Below are 11,537 nucleotides of genomic sequence, written 5' to 3' on the forward strand. Positions count from 1 at the left end.
GCCACAAAAAAAATCAAGGACAGTTAATATGTAACCTTAACAAAGCAGCATTTGTTTTGGGCAATAGTCTGGCAATCTCTTTAGAGACTTCCCCAACTCATAAGTCTGCTGTAAAGCAGGAAGAAAACACTAAAAGAGTGAACAAGCATGTTATATTTGCAAGTGACATAGTGATGAACATCTGGCTTTCTCCAAATTGTGCTTTTGTTGAACTATAATGCAGTTCCACTAAAATCAAATACCTGTAGTGGAATTTGCATGTCTTATTTATGCAGGAGCCAAGTGCTAATGCAAATCTTAAAAAGTGTAGCATGGTGAAGATTGGCAAGTTAGTGTGTTTATGAATTAAATGTTCCAAGTATAGTTGGTGTTCTGATTACAAGCTGACTACTTTTTAAAGACTGTAGAGTGAACAGTTAGCTTGCTTTGTGCGCTCAGTTAACCACTTCACAGTATTTTGATACCAAAGCCTCACGGCTAATTTACCCATTTGGAACCTTCAAGACATTCTTTTATTAGCTGCACATTCAGCCAACTGTAGGCTTATAATTCTGGATTTATGTTAAAGGCTCTGTCAGAGCAGTAGCTAGGATTTTGCTGTCAACAGCTGTCTGAAAATGATCTGGATAGGTCTTTGCATTCATATGGATTGTAAGGGTTTTGGTATTAAGAAACAAAAACCAAAACCCTTGGTGCACAAAATCATGTTTTAAAAATCTTCAGTGGGGTTAAAAGCCATACACAAGGCTTTTCAAAAGCGATCAGTGATTTTTGGATGCTTCAGTGACATCTTAACTGTGTGTCTGATTTTTTTGAAAGTGCTGAGCACTTATCTTTGAAGGAAGGTTTATTTTCAGAGGCTATTTCAAAGTCTTTAGCTCTGGAAAAGTTTGCTTAGTGTGAACATGGCTGAAGTGTATTCCTGCTTAGCTCTCAATGGTGAACATGTAAATTATTACAAGAATTTTTCTTATGTAGAAGATGTTTTTCTCACTATATGACTTCTGAACTGACAGTGTTATACAATATTTTCTATTTAAGTCCTCCAACGTGGACAGACACAAACTGCTTAAACTGTATTAAAAGCAGGCTCTGATCATGCCTTTTAAAATTTTGTTTCTAAGGCACAGTAGCCAACATAAGTTTGAGACAGGCTTAGCTGGAATAATGTTCCATGTTCTAAAGATGGATCATTGTGCCAGTATAGAGAGGGCTACAGCATCAGCACACTGCCTTTGAGGTGATGGTGTATAATAAATCAAGCAGGAGAGCAATTTACTTAACTACCCTGCCTCTTTCTCCTTGAACGTTTTTTCCACTGTTAAAGGTCCTAAAGCCAGGAGGACTTTAGCATGATAAAAATCTATGGCAAATAAAGTCAAAGCTGCAGACTTTCCCAGGAAGGTTTAAGCTGTGCTAAGCATTTATTCCACATGCTGGATATGGCTAAATTCCAACATACAAGAACATGTATTGCAGGATAAGAGAATTCATCTTAGACAAAACTATCCTAATACCTGTTATGTATTCAGTAGTTGTATGTAGTTATGTATTCAGTACTCTCTGGCACTGTAGAGAACTAATTTGTACAGAAGCTGAGTTAAAAATGGTTGTCACTCTCCGCGGGTCCTGATCATATCATTTTCTTAAATGCCTTCTCTGGCTTTCATGGCCTTGCATAACCTTATTCCTTCCTATTTCTCCATCCTTTCTTCTTTACTTGACACCAGTGCCTCCCCACCCTATTGCGACATCAGTCTCAACACATCATTTGTCTCTCTCTCTCACGGTCATCTGTATGCCTTCTTCTGTGGTGCTCCTTAGGCATGTAATTTTTTTTCCTGCATTGGTCTCTGAGGCTTGTCATGCTAAACTACCCCCAGAAAGGTCAAGCTCTACAAGGAGGCTTGTGAATGGTGCGTAGCATAAGTAGCGAAGGCTGTACCTCCCTCAACAGCCAGGTGTGGCCCTGCCTAAGGTCCACCCTCCCAGACCCACTTCTGCTTGCTTTGTTTCCCTTTTCTCCCTCTTCTGTGGCTGAAGGGCCAGGGCAAGCAGGCTGAGCCCAGTGCACAAAAGGTCTGGGGCGGTGGGTCTTTAGGTTGATGCTACGCTGTGCCACCCTTCTAGCATTCCAGGGCTGAAGGTACTCCACTTGCACTACCCACCCAGTGCTTCAAGGCTAGGGGTGCTCTGGCTGCCTGCCTCCCTACTGCTGGGGGGAGGCAGTGCCCTGGGGCAGGGACTGGGCTCTGGCAGACTGGGATAGTAAGAAGGGTGGGACTTTGGACAGAGAGGGAGAGGACAGGGGTTAGCATCCAGCAATGGTGTGTTCACCTGCTGCTCATAAAAAATTAACCAAGTAATAATGGGATGGCTGAGTGGAAATTGAGGGGCAATATATAATGAATGCAAATATAAAGACATGGCCCCTGTATTTATATGTTGTGTCTCTCTTCCACCCTTTGTAACTGGCCCAAACTAAGCCTTCCTGTGTTTTGTATAATGCTAAGTACGCTGAGAGAACTACTGGAATATGTTAATTATACGCAACTTATTCTCTGCTTGAAGAGTAATTTTTTTTAAAAGGAAAACCATCATTCATGATGGACCTTAAAATAACAGTAGCTGTTGTCAGTTATTTCCATTTTTTCTTCATATACATGGATATGGTCTAATAGTCATTTGACATTTTTGAATAAAACTTGAAAACTCTTTTATTTTTGAGGTATTTATGGCTCTTAGGGATGCAAAAACATAGGGTATCGGTCTTTTTCTGACCAAAAAAAGTTAACGATTTGTCACTGAAAGTTTTAAAATGTTGGCTGATATTCTGTTAGCTTGTGGAGTTCAGTATGCAATTATGATAAATTAATATCTGTATTGTGCAAACAGTTTGAGGCTGTGTCTAGATTACAGCGATTTGTTGACAGTTTTTGTCGGAAGATATCTTCCAACAAAACTTCTGTCGACAGATTGTAGCTAGACTGCAAGGCGGATGGAAAAAGCAGTCTGCTCTGTCGACAGAATGTGGCTCGACTGCCCTGCTGCTCTCTCGACAAAATGGCCACCCAGAAGTACAACAGGTAGGGCTGCCCTGTGTCACGGAAGCCCGGTCTGTCAACAGAGGGCCCTCATGGAATGTCTAGGCCAGCTTTCTGGCGACAGGCGTTCTGTCTCATGGGGGAACAGCAGAACGCTGTCAACAAAAGTGCTGCGTTCTATCGATTTACTGTTGACAATGCCTTGGGAATCTGGGCATTTCCTGGTTTTGTCGATTAAAACACCAGTTTTGTAGACATAGCCTACGAGACGGATCCTATTATGCTCAATGTTGTAGCTTGGATCAGATATCTGGGAATGGTGCACTGTATGAACTTGAGTAGAATAACTTCCTTATGAATGGAAGTGTGTTTTCTCTTCATACGGGTTTTGAGGATGGCAAAACTCCTCATCTTGATGGAGGAGGAAGACTGTCTATTCAATTCAGTTATTTGCAAGCCCAGGGTTCCAGGGCAGGGAGCGCCGGCGGCTGTCGCTTTCCCAGGGCCCCAGGCAGGGAGCGCCAGCAGCTGCTGCCTTGCTGGGACTCTGGGCAGGAGTGCCCACAGCCGGGCTCAGGGAGGGCAGCGCTGGCAGCTGCAGCTTCCCCATATTTGTGAAATTTGACATTCACGAGGGTTCGCGACACCGAATCCTCGTGGATGTTGAGACCCTACTGTGTATGGTTTCTTTTGTAACTAACAGTATTCACAAACTCCCGAGGCACCTTATGGACTAACCTATTTTGGAGCATAAGCTTTCATGGGTAAAGACCCACTTCATTAGATGCACCATAGTGGAGATTACAGAGGCAGGTCTAATTATATGGGCTCATGAATAGGAGGGAGTCCCAGTCAAAAGGAAGGCCAGAGTTGATGAGGTCAATTCAGTCAGGGAGGATGTGGCCCACTTCCAGCAGCTGATGTGGAAGTATCAACGCCAAGAGAGGAGAAACTGCTTTTGTAGTTGGGCAGCTCTTCCTAGTCTTGGTTTGATCCTTGATTGATGGTGTCACACTTTCAAATGAATTGTCGCTCTGCAGTCTCTCTTTTGAGTCTGTTTTTGAAGTTTTTTTGTTGCAGGATGGCTACTTTTAAATCTGTTACCGAGTGTCGCGGGAGAGTGAAGTGTTCTACAAGTTTTTGTATGGTATCGTTCCTGATGTCTGATTTAGGTCCATTTATTATTTTATGTAGAGACTGTCCAGTTCAGCCAATGTATATGGCGGGGGGCATTTCTGGCACATGGTTTATATTATATTAGTAGATGTGCAGGTGTATGAGCCCTTGATGGTGTGGTTGTTGTGGTTAGGTCCTGTGATGCTGTTGCTGGTGTAGATATGTGGGCAGAGTTGGCACCAAAGTTTGTTGCAGGGATTGGCTCCAGGCTTAAAATTACAGTTGTATGGTTTATAGATGCTGGTGAGAATTTGTTTCAGGTTGGTAGGCTGTCTGTAGGTGAGGATACCACTGCCTCCCAAGGTCTGAGTGAGTGAAGGATCGTTGTCCAGGATGGGTTGCAGATCACTGATGATGCGCTGGAGAGGCTTAGCTGGGGGCTCTATGTGATGGCCAGTGTTGTTTTCTTTGTTGGGCCTGTCTTGTAGCAGGTGGCTTCTGGGTACGTCTGACTCTGTCTGTTTCCTGACTTCCTTAGATGGGTATTGTAGTTTTAGAAAAGCTTGGTAAAGGTCTTATAGGTGTTTGTCCCTGTCTGAGGGACTGGAGCAAATGCGGTTATACCTTAGTGCTTGGCTGTATACAATGGATCGTGTGGTGTGCACTGGATGTAAACTCGAGGTGTGTAGGTAAGCACAGCAGTCTGTGGGTTTCTAGTATAGAGTGTTGTTTATGTGACTATCGCTCCTTTGCACTGTAGTGTCCAGGAAATGGATGTCTTGTGTGGACTGGTCCAGGCTGAGGTTGATGGTGCGGTGGAAACTGTTGAAATCACAGTGGAACTTTTCAAGCGCCTCCTTCCATTGGGTCCAGATGATGATGTCAATAATGCAGCACAAGTAGAGGAGGGGCACTAGGGGATGAGAGCTGAGGAAGCGTTTTTCTAGGTCAGCCATAAAAATGTTGGCATACTGTGGGGGCATGCGGGTGCCCATAGCAGTGCCACTGATTTGAAGGTATAAATTGTCCTCACATATGCAATAGTTACGGGTGAGAACAAAGTCGCAAAGCTCTGCCACCAGTTGTGCCTTGGCCTCATCAGGGATAGTGTTCCTCACATCTTGAGTCCATCTTCATGTAGGATATTTGTGCAAAGGGATCCTGTATCCATGGTGGCCAGGAATACAGCTACCCCTCTGATGCTGCATATGTGTTGACCCTTTGAAGTTGACTGTAAAGAGGGTGTTTTTGAAGAGATCCAAGAAATATTATTTTATCCAATGCCTTGCCTGCCTCGAGGAATACCATGGTTAATTTCCGCTAAACAATGTATTTGATGTGAAAGTGAGCTCTATATTGCTAATGTATATCCTTGCAGGGTCACCTGAAACACTGGGATCAGAGCTTTGCAATTTTGTGTTGAAGAACACCCTTAAACTAAAAATACAAAAAAGCAGTCATGTAGCACTTTAAAGACTAACAAAATAATTTATTAGGCGATGAGCTTTCGTGGGACAGACGCACTTCTTCAGATCATAGCCTTACCAGAACAGACTCAATGTATAAACCACCGAGGTCCAAGAATTGTTATCAACGTTGGCAAATCAGAAAAATTGTTATCAAGGTTGGCAAATCGGAAGAGCAGAGGGGCAGCAGGAGAGGGGTGTGGGGTGGGGAAGTTGAGTTTAGATAAAACAAAGTATGTAAAAGAGTCCAGGTAATTGCTGTCCCGGTTCAAACCACGTGTTGATGTGTTGAATTTGAATGTATGCTGTGTGCTTACATTCCTTCACTAGTAAGAGTTTGATCCTGCACCACTGAAATCAGGGGGAGTTTTTTGTAATTGACTATTGTAGGCACACACTAAAGTCAGACTTTAATAACACAGTATTCTTGCAACTCTGTCTTGAAGAGACAGAATAACATTTTGAACCATGCAGCGAACAACCAAGTCACCTTGTTTATTTAAATTATTCAGCATTTGACGAACACCTCTTGTATATGCGGAAAGGTGGTACTGTAGTTCTAATTCCCATGTCACATCTCAATTTTGCCTCTGCCAACTACTTTTTCAGGTTTCTGCAACATGGATGTAATGTCCTCTGTGTTACAAAGATTAATTCAAGCAAGCTCCCTACCCCAAAGAGGACACACACTATCATGTGTGTGGTACATAAAGAGAGAAATAGTTGTACTAATTAATTCCTAGTTTAATATTTACACAATGTGCAAAATGGATCTTGGGATGCTGGTGTGAGGACACCCGTCTTAGTCACATCTGGCATATTTCACAAGCTGCAGCTCAACAAATGGAACTAAAAGATTAGCCAAGTCCTAAATTTGATTCAACCTGATACTCTCTCATATGCTCACTGTATTATTTCACAGGGCGCAAGTGTCACATCTCCCACAACTCAGTGAGATCCCAGTTGAAATTGCAGATTATGGGGGAGGGCATGGTCAGGGGAGATGGTGAAACAATAAAATAAATACAAAATAGTTAATTATTAGAAAGGTTTGGTTAACATTTGTACTTTGAATTGTTATTAGCCTAATAACGTTTAGTGACTTTAAAGAAATGCACATAGTCACATGTAAACACATTATGCTAAGGGGGGTTATATTAACTTAGTTGATTTATGTTATGAAATGAAAATAGAGCTAGGATGAAGAAATTCTTTTTAGACTTTGATCTTAGTATGTTTTGTTTATTTAAAAATGCCAGTCACAGAGCCTCCCTTAACACCTTTGTCCTAGCCAACACTAGTAAGAAAGTAAATTTGAAAATCTTAGTCAAAGATTTGTGACCAAAGTGATCAGTGACTTTGGATATTCCAAAACAAAAAGCAGTCATGGAGCTCTTTGAACAGTAACAGAAATACTGTGGAAAGTGGGCAGTCAGCACATATTGAAATTGTAGCTCCTTTAACATGTCTCAGGTTGGTTACCCAGGATTGTTGATCACTTTTGATAATCTTGGCTTTGTGTATTCGTCGTCATAAACAAACCTACAGCTGTTCCATTCCGCTTATGCTCTGTTCTCCAAACACTTTGTATTTGCTTATGCTGTATTATGAAAGAAAACATTTAGTTTCTTTTTACAGTGTGTCTGGCACAATGGAGCCTGATCCCTCATTGGGGCCTCAGAGTATGACTGTGATATCGGTATGTGTATGTAAAAATGGTTGCTTTGAAGCTCTTGTAAGAACTAGGACTGATCATATTCAACAGTCCACCATCTATTCAAGAGCAGAACTGTCTCTCTAATGGTTTTTGTTTTGTGGCACACACAAAAGACACTTTCTCAAGGACAGACATAACAAATGTGACTTCAAATTTGTTTTTGAGGGATACAGTCAGATTTGCCAAAGAAATAAAACAGTAAAACAGCTATTACCTGGCAAACTCTCTGAAACCTTAAGTCGTAAAACAAAGTAATAAATATTTGTGCCTTCCTTTCTCCCTCCCACCCCGCCCCCTTACCCTGTTGTCCTATGCAGTCCTGCAAAATCTCTTCTACCTGGATTGGGCTGGCAGCATGCTCCCATAAAATCTGCAAAAGGATCAGAGTTGTTCATGATTTGCAGGGGGTGTTAACACTAGTCACCCCTTTCTGTGGGAGCTGGGGAACAATGTTTCCCTCACTGCTAGTTGAGCGAGGTGGGGTGAGGTGTGGTTTTTTTTCCTCTTCTCCATAGCAGGTCTGGGACCTGTTGAGGTGAAGCAGGCGGGTTAATATGTAACACCCATGACCAATGTCTAGGGCAGTGACTTGTTACGGAATGGAGCTGGTTATCCAATCAAATGAGTTGGAAAAGGATTTGAGGTAAGGTATTCTTTCATGCGCTCCGTATCTGATCCAGTTAGTGAGAGGGGAGTTTACACAGAGGCTACTCTTTGGGTCTGGCAAATGTACTGAAAGAATCATAGCTAACTACAAGGTGGAACAGATTGTTGAGCGTAAGGCGATAGTACGTACTTCGAAGGGTTTCCGGGAGTGAGTGGGCCCATTAATACCCCCTCTACTCAGAGAAGGGAAAGGAAAGGAGAAGATGATAAAAGGCAGCTGGGAGGGCAGGGGTTGTTAGTGGGTTATAGATTGTTAGTGTCACTAAGTTTTTGGTATCTAGCATAGACTCTAGTTTCTCCTCTAGCTGGGATGTGCTCATCCCCCTCAGGCCTTGCTCCCATTCCACCCCTTCCCTGAAGCACCTGCCCCTTCCCATCATGCCTCCCCACTCCATCGTTTCTGCCAAACCCCTGCCCTGCCTCTTCCTCCCTCCATGCCCACTCTGCTCCCCCCCCCCCGAGCCTCTGTCACACCATGAAATAGCTATCAAAACAAAAAGCAGTCAAGTAGCACTTTAAAAAGTAGCAAAATAGTTTATTAGGTGAGCTTTCGTGGGACAGACCCACTTCTTCAGACCACGAAAGCTCACCTAATAAACTATTTTGCTAGTCTTTAAAGTGCTACTTGACTGCTTTTTGTTTTGATGGTGTATAGACTAGCACGGCTTCCTCTCTGTTACTATTCAACATGAAATAGCTGTTCATGGGAGATGGGAGGGGGTACACCTTATCAATGGGCTGCTGCTGGCTGGCAAGAGGTACTGTGTGGAAGAGAAAAGAGAGGGAGAGCTTGGCTGCTAGTGGGTGTTCCAGCCCCAGAGAACGCCTGGAGTCAGCACCCAGTGGTATCTAGCAAAGGTAGGAATTCAAGTTCCAAGGTTAGACTTTTGGAAGTGTTGCATGGATTTCCTGTGAGGGTGAGGATTGAGAGGTCAGTTATAGAGTGATTGTTTGAAGAAAAGTTTTCACCTGCTGGAGTTATGGTGGTTTTTCTTTTATCTGTGTGTGTGCGCGTGTGAATTCTTTGAAAAGCAGAAGGATCGTCTGGTTCCACCCATGTAATTGTCACGAGGGCATTTAGAACTGAGGTGAACAAAGTGGGGGTGAGCCCTCTGAGGGAGTGAAATTTCCAGAGCGGGGTGCAGCTTGATTGGCTGCTCTGTGTCACTCATCCATCTCTTTAGAAATGTTGAAACATGTTGCTGTTTGTGTTTGTGTATTCACGTTTATATACTGATGAATAACGTTTTTTACGTTCTCCAGACTGTACTTATTTTCTTACATTGCCGAAAGGAGGTTTTTTCATATGAACATAACCAAAATTTCCGTCGGTTTGGATTACATTAGACAGGTTTGGCTGGGGGGCGGGGGGCACTGCTAATTTGCTAATTGTGTTATATGTGAATATCTAACTTCCTATTTGGAGCATGTTCTGGAGGCCAGGCCGGGGAGCCTTTTTCAGCTTGGGGGCCACTGACCTGTAGACAAAGCAGGGGCCACCCAAGTGAGATGTGCCAAAAAAAAAAAAAAAAAAAGCCTCACTGATGTGGTCCCTGGTAATAGTGGGGCCAGAAGGCTATGGGATCTGAGTGGGAGGGAAGGTGCAGGTGCAGACTGCGGGTGGGGGGTCTGGGCGGGAGAGGGGACACAGGAGCAGGCTGTGAGTGGGGGATCTGGGTCAGAGTGGTATAGGAGAGGGGTGAGGACCTGGTCGGGGTTGGGGGCATGCAGGGGTAGGCTGAAGGATTTGAGTGCCTGGCTGTTGATAACAGAGTTCTTGTGTGTTTAGAGTGGCTACTGGATCTGTGGAGGTAAGTCTGGTGATCTCTTGGGTTTTTATGTACAGTTGCCTGTAGGGTACCAGTGTTGAAGCTGACGTGATAGCCAGGAAGTTAGTGCTTATGGGAGTGTTAGAGAGAGACTTTAACAGCTGGACAATGGATGTTGAAGTTGTGGGGAGCTCTATGATGGTGTTCAGGTCATTTGTTCAGAGGATGTAAATATTGTCAATGTATCTCAGGTACATCATTGGAGTTGTGGTTCTGCCTTCCCTGCCACCTCCTCCTGTCCCCGCTATGACTGGGGAGGTGTAAATAGGCCACTTCACCCATATGTCAAGGGACCAGTCAAGGTGAACTCATTATGCAAAACATTCTGCTCCATCATGTATTTACCTGTGACTCTGAGTACATTTTGGAGACCTGAATAAGCTCGAAAGCTTCTCTCTGAGAAGTTGTTCCATGCAACGTATTACCTACCCCCTTGTGTATCTAATATTCTGAGACCGACAACACTACAACAACACTGCGTAAGATGGTTTTGTGCATTCATTAACTGTTTTAGTTCAGTTGTAATGAAGCAGGACTCACCTGCCTTTAAGTAAACCACTTCCCCCCTCAGTTTGCTGTATGGAGTGTTCATATTTAGAAAGGGTTCACGTGTTACTTTTGGGAGTATGATATATACTCATTCATAAGTGGAATTTTTTTGGCTAAAGAAAAAAAAAAGGTGAATCAAAAAACAAGTATCAGCTCGTCAACAGGGCTGCACAGCATTGGCTCCCAGCCTGTCAGGGTAAGCTACTGGCGCACCGGGACATTTGTTTACCTGGAGCTTTGGCAGGCACGGACCCCCTTAACTCCCTGTCGCTGTTCCAGCCAATGGGAGCAGCGGGAAACAGCGCAGACTGAGGGACGTGCTGGCCACCACCAATTGTCTGGGAATGGTGAATTGCAGAGCCTCGGAGCTGCAGGGCACCATGCCTGCTGATGCTTCAGGTAGACAAAATGTCCCGGCACGCCCGCTGTTTACCCTGTTGGGCTAGGCAAAGAAGTTTGCCAATCCCTGAAATACAGGGTCAGTTTATGAAAAAATCATTTTCCCATTTTTGCCATTTATCTTGGGAGGGGAGGGGGGGTCAGTTTATAAATGAATAGGCTAATGAACATGTATATATGGTTATTCATTTGTCATGATTCACCTAGACAAGTATCCCATGCAGAAAGTTTGTTTTGCTTCAATAGAAACTCTCATCTCTCCTGAGCTAACAGGCTCTCTGATTTGTAGAATAAACTAATAGCTGCAAGTTCCCTTGCTTGTCTAAATCCTGGTGTTCCCTAAGATAACGAGAGAACTTTTATGGGACCAGTAATGGTGGTCATGTCCATGAATTTCTATCGCAAGAAACAATTACTATTAATCTGGCCCAGGAGATGTTTTCTTCTCTGGACTATAATTCTAGTAATCTGCGAATATTTCTTGGCTCTCCACAGCTCATAAACACTCCATTCATGCCCACAGGTCCCTCTCTAGTACTTTTCTCCCTGGACCACACAGAAAATCGTCTTTAGGAATAGAGATCTCGCGGGAAAGAAAAGTGTATGGGGGAAGGACTTGAGACAGAATCAGTGGTGGATGTATGTCTTGTCCCCATGTTCCTCTGCTCTCAAGCTTTCTAACCCTAACCCTATGATGATTTCTGCCAGGGCTGTGAAAGCATCAGCTGCGAAAGGGGGTCCCAGAACCAGC

This window comes from Carettochelys insculpta, chromosome 2 (genome assembly GCF_033958435.1).
Source record: "Carettochelys insculpta isolate YL-2023 chromosome 2, ASM3395843v1, whole genome shotgun sequence".
NCBI classification, from domain to species: Eukaryota; Metazoa; Chordata; order Testudines; family Carettochelyidae; genus Carettochelys; species Carettochelys insculpta.